Source organism: Apium graveolens, chromosome 10 (genome assembly GCF_009905375.1).
Source record: "Apium graveolens cultivar Ventura chromosome 10, ASM990537v1, whole genome shotgun sequence".
NCBI lineage: Eukaryota > Viridiplantae > Streptophyta > Magnoliopsida > Apiales > Apiaceae > Apium > Apium graveolens.
The window spans coordinates 149,984,533-149,990,359 of record NC_133656.1 but is presented as its reverse complement, the minus strand read 5'-3'; the positions used below and the strand labels follow the sequence as shown (position 1 = coordinate 149,990,359).

General features: G+C 37.3%; 1 non-coding gene across 1 annotated transcript; it reads right to left on the bottom strand.

The window, feature by feature from the left end:
* Nucleotides 1-4,448: 4,448 nt before the first annotated feature.
* Nucleotides 4,449-4,554, bottom strand: LOC141694867 (small nucleolar RNA R71). Its single transcript, XR_012564148.1, has one exon. It is a non-coding gene; the product is annotated as a small nucleolar RNA R71 (small nucleolar RNA).
* Between the last annotated feature and the right edge of the window lie 1,273 nt (nucleotides 4,555-5,827).

Genomic DNA, 5,827 nt, shown 5'->3' with positions numbered 1-5,827 from the left:
TTTCTTCAATTGATGCTCTACTTAACAGACATATTGCAGAACCATAACTACTTGTTGAAAGCTTGGCTTCATAAATGTTACCATGCCTGTATCCTTTCAGAACAACTTTGTCTGTAGATTTGCTTACAACTTCACAGTGTTCTTCAAAGAAATCCACATGATAACCTATGTCACAGATTTGACTAACACTCAGCATATTGTGTTTAAGTCCTGAGACCAGAGATACTTTTTCAATGATAACATTCCCTAGATTGATATTGCCATATCCCAAAGTTTTTCCCATGTTGCCATCTCCATAAGAAATACTTGGGCCAGCTTTCTCCACAAAGTCTGATAGCAGGGCTTTATTTCCAGTCATATGTCCTGAACATCCACTGTCCAGAACTAGGATGTTTTTCCTGTTGCCCTGCAATCACAAAGACCACTAATGATTAGTTTTAAGGACCCAGACTTGCTTGGATCCTTTGGCCTTATTAAGTTTATTAACATTTGCAGCGGATTTAGCATCAGAGTTTATGTTAACATTTTTCTTATCAGCATTTACACTATCAGACTTTGTATCAGAACTTACCCTAGAAGGAACAATGCTAACTTTCTTTAAAAAGGTTTTATTTGATAATAATCATAGTACAAACTATGATATTCCTTACAAGTATAAATGGAATGCCATAAACTACCACAATAAAAACAAGGATTTTGTGGCCTATATCTAACAGACTGACTCTTAACTCCTGACTTTGAAGGTAAGGAGGTTATGTTCTTATTTTTCCTGCAAAAAGAAGCCAGATGGTTAGAAATTCCACAGTTATAACATTTCTTTCTAGGAGCATTAGGAACAGGCTTATAATCATTACTTTTATTCACACCTTCCTTTCCATTCCTATTTTTCCTAGGTGGCTTTACCTTGTTTACATTTTTAACATCTTTCAGCTTATGCTTAAGCTGCTTATTTGTCATTAAGCCTATGTTTACTTCACTTGGCTTACCCTGTTTTGGTTTGTCAAAAGTTAATTTCTCTTTAACTTCTGATTTATCAATATCAGACTTTACAACTACAAACTTAACAGGATTTACCTTTGGTTTTTGTTTAACAACTATCGGCTCAACCTCTACAGTTCCCTTATCATTCTTATCATCTCCATAACCTAAGCCTTCTTTCCAGTTTCCACTACTTAACAAATTCTGAGTTGTTCTGCCAGAGTTAGTCCAAGTCCTGATAATCTCTTTTTCCTTTTCTAACTCAGTTTTTAGAGATTCATTTATTTTAAGAATTTTATCCCTAACATAAAAGGCATCATCTCTATCTTTCTGAATTTGATGGAACATGACTAACTCTTTTTCTAAATAATAATTCCTTTTCTTATAAGCAAGATTTTCAGAAGTTAATCTTTCACATGTTAAAGTTTGATCTCTATAACTAATGAACATGGTTTTAAGATATCTTCTCAACTCATTAATATCATCAGTATGAAAGGCATAAGTAGTTTGAGGTACCTTAAACTCAGCAACATCAGAACTGCTATCAGCATTTGCCATCAAGGCATAGTTCACCTCACTTTCAGAATCTGAAGTGTCTGTCCAGCTTTTCTTCTTTGTGACAAGAGCCTTGCCTTTGTCACTCTTCACTTTCTTGCAATCAGGAGATATGTGGCCTTTCTCACCATAGTTGTAGCATTTGACATTTGTGTAATCTCCTCTGTCAGACTTTCCTCCTTTGCCTTCAGATTTTCTGAAACTCTTCTTATCAGAAGTTGCACCTTTCCTGGAAAACCTCTTTCTTTTTCTGAATTTCCTGTATACAATCCTTGTGATTCCTTTCACCATAAGAGCACACAACTTCATCATCTCTTCATCAGGATCCATCTCAGGTAAGCTTTCAGTTTTAGAGTCATCATCAGTATCAGAACTTGATGATTCAGTATCAGACTTTGTGATGAGAGCTTTCCCTTGCCTTTCCTTGAGGCAGCTGCTTTGGGGGATTCCTCCTCAGCCTTAAGAGCAACTGTCCTTGACTTTCTTCCTTTTCTCTTGTTTATTTGTTCCATCTCAAGTTCATGAGTCTTGAGCATCCCATAAATTTCATCAAGAGTTGTTTCTTCAAGATTATAGTTGTCTCTTATAGTAGTGGTCTTCAAATCCCAACTTTCAGGAAGTGCTAACAGGAATTTAAGATTTGAATCCTCAAGATCATATTCCTTGTCAACTAGTGACAAATCATTCAAGAGTTTGATAAATATGTCATATAAACCAGTTAATGACTCATCAGGCTTTGAGTCAAAGTGTTCATACTCTTGAGTGAGTATAGTCTTCCTGTTCTTCTTAATTGATTCGGTTCCCTAGCATCTTGTCTCCAAAGCATCCCATATCTCCTTTGCAGTCTTGCAGTTGATTACCCTGTTTGACATTACATTATTAATAGCACTATGCAGCAAGTGTCGTACCTTAGCATCCTTAGAAATTGATGAGATATCTTTAGCAGTATAATCACTCTTCTCCTTTGGTACAGACTTTGCTGGTTCACCTGCAACTACAACAGAGATTGTGTGGTCCTTCATTGATTCTGTCAAGGTATTCTGGTTCAGTAGCTTCGAGAAACATAGACATCCTCACCTTCCATATGGAATATTCAGATGGTTTCAGTATGGGAACTCTAATAGTCTCATATCGACTATGGACTTGAGTCTTTGGAGGTTCTTCAGTTTTGGTGGGCTTAGTTGGAGTTTGTTCTTCTTCAGACATGATTGTTTTCGGATCTTAAACTGTTTGTGTGTTAACAGATCTGCTCTGATACCCCTTGTTAGGTCACACACACTGTAGAAGGGGGTTGAATACAGTGTTTATCACAATCAAATCCAATTAAAGAACACAAGTAACAGAAAACAAGCTTTATTAAACTTTGTTACAATATGGAACTGTCCTCTCTCAGTGATGAACAAATTCTCACGAGAGCTGCTAGGGTTAAAATAAATAATAACTTCGATTATGATAACACATATAATATAAATCCTATGTCTGTGTTTATATACTACACAGTTACAAGATAATCTCTAATTGATATGGAATATAATTCTGCTTCCTAAAATATATCAACTAGTTATCTTTTCTTCCAAGTATTCTATTCTTCATAGAATTCCTTCTTCATGCATATCTCTTCTTGCATTTATCTTGATCTTCTTTCCTTTCAATCAACCGCCTTCCTTATCTAAAAGTCTCCTTAAGTCCTGATATTATCTTCTGATAAATATCTCCTGATAACTTAAGTTCTGACAACTTAAGTTCTGACTTCAGTATAAGTGCTGATTTCCAGTTAAGTACTGATTTGTCCTGTTTAAGTAAGATCTGAAAACTAAACACAAATCATATTAGACATGACACATTCATCTTTTATCTCTTTTGTGGATGTCTAGTAGTAGGGCATTCGTACAACGAAAGTTGGCATTTTACTAGTTTCGTGTTATCTGATTAGTTGTTATCACCATCGCATAATAAGGTTAAGAACAACGACTTTGAATGAAGTAGTAATGAAGTTAGGATCCCATGTTTGTGTCATATATGTAATTCAACCCTCTTATTCTCTTAGTTAATTTTAGTTAGTATAAATTCGTAGTTATAAATAATCTCAACTTGTTATCGTCTTAGCATTGAATAATAACCATACCATTGTTGCATAAGTGCATAAATTGAATTTAACCTAAATAAGTGTCTGTGGGAACGAACTAGAAAGAATACTATATTACTTGCGAACGTGTATACTTGCGTGTAAAATTAGCGTGTGTTTTCGTCCTAACAAGTTTTTGGCGCCGTTACTGGGGAACTCGTGGTTTATTTTTAGTTTATATGCTTGACAATAGTGGTCGTTAAGGTTCACTGACTCGGATATTTTACTTGTTTGCTTGTTGCTTTTTCAGGTAATCTAGAAAGCGTGTATGCTAACGCGTTCTCGATCTCGCAAGAGAACACTGGTTGAAGCGGAGGAAGAAGTGGAAGAAGTTCTTGTTGAGGAGAAGGTAGAAGAAGAAGTCTTAGTTGAGAAATTTGAAGAAGAAGCTCTTATTGAAATGGGAGAACCAGAAGCAAATCCGAAAGCTTTGATGGATTACTCTCAACCTAAGATCAATGATATTCAGTCTAGCATTGTCAGAGTAGCCATCGCGGATAATACTTTTTAGATCAAACCTAGCATGATTCAGATGGTGCAGAACTCAGTCCAGTTTGGGGGTTCTCCAATGAAAGATCCCAACATTCATATTAGAGATTTTATCGAGATCTGCGACACTTTCAATTTCAACAATATTTCTGAAGATTCTATAAAGCTAAGGCTTTTCCCATTCTCTCTGATGGATAAAGCTAAATGTTGGTTGCATTCTCTACCACCAGGTTCTATCACCAAATGGGAAGATCTTGCTCAAAAGTTTCTTACTAAATTCTTTCCTATGGCAAAGACAGCTGCAATCAAGAATGCTCTTGCTCAGTTTGTGCAGCAAACGGAGAGTCTTTGTGTGAAGCTTGGGATCATTATAAGGAGATGCTTAGAAAGTGTCCTCATCATGGGATGCCTGACTGGATGATTATTAACTGTTTTTATAATGGCTTGGGAGCACAGTCTAGACCCATGCTTGACGCAACATCAGGTGGAGCCTTATGGGCTAAGAGCTATGATGAAGCTTATGAATTGATTGAACTGATGGCTTCTAATGAATACTAGAATCCTTCTCAGCGATTACCTCAAGGCAAGTTAGCAGGAACTGGAGGTAGATGCAACTACTGCTATTGTTGCTCAGCTTAAGGCTTTGACGATGAAGGTGGATTCTTTGGCTAATTATGAGGTTAATCAGATCACTAGTGTTTATGAGCTTTATGCTGGTGCGCATGAGACGGAGCAGTGTGCTATTTCTAGTGGATCAGCTCAGTTCGTGAGCAACTTTCAGAGGTCGCAGCAACCAGTTCCAGCCACCTATCATTCCAACAACCACAATCATCCTAACTTCAGCTAGAGCAACACTCAAAATGCGGTGCAACGGCCTTATCAGTAGTATGCAATAAAGTAATATAACCCTCCTGGTTTTCAACAACTCCAACTGCAAAAATCTAATGAAAAATCTGAATTGGATGAGTTGAGGCTCATGTGCAAGAGCCATGCGGTTTGTATTAAGACCTTGGAGAATCAAATTGGGTAGATTACCAATGCCTTACTGAATCGTCAACATGGTACACTTCCTAGTGACACGGAAGTTCCAGGCAAGAAGGAAGCAAAAGAGCAGGTTAAGGCAGTTATATTGAGGTCTGGGAAGGTTTCTAGCCAAGAAAAATCTCAAGATTTAGAAGCTGAAGTTGTGACCGAAGAAGATGTGCAGAAGGAAGTAGAAGTGGAACCAAGGAAGAAAACTATGGAACACACTCCTCCTCAGGGTAATACAGGGGAGAAATAGGTCTATCCTCCAGCTCCTTTTCCTAAGAAGCTGCAGAAGCAAAAGTTGGATAAGCAGTTTGCTAAGTTTCTGGAGGTGTTCAAGAAATTTCATATCAACATACCTTTCGCTGAATCTCTTGAATAGATGCCTAGCTATGCGAAGTTTATGAAATGTATTCTCTCTAGGAAAGTGAAGCTCGATGACTTAGAGACCGTTGCTCTCACGGAGGAATGCAGTGTTGTGCTGCAACAGAAGTTCCCTCCGAAGCTTAAAGATCCTGGAAGCTTCACTATTCCTTGCACCATTGGAAATTTGTCATTCAAAAAGTGTTTATGTGATTTGGGAGCTAGCATCAATCTGATGCCTTTGTCTGTCTACAAGAAGTTGAATTTACCTGATCCAAAGCCTATTATATG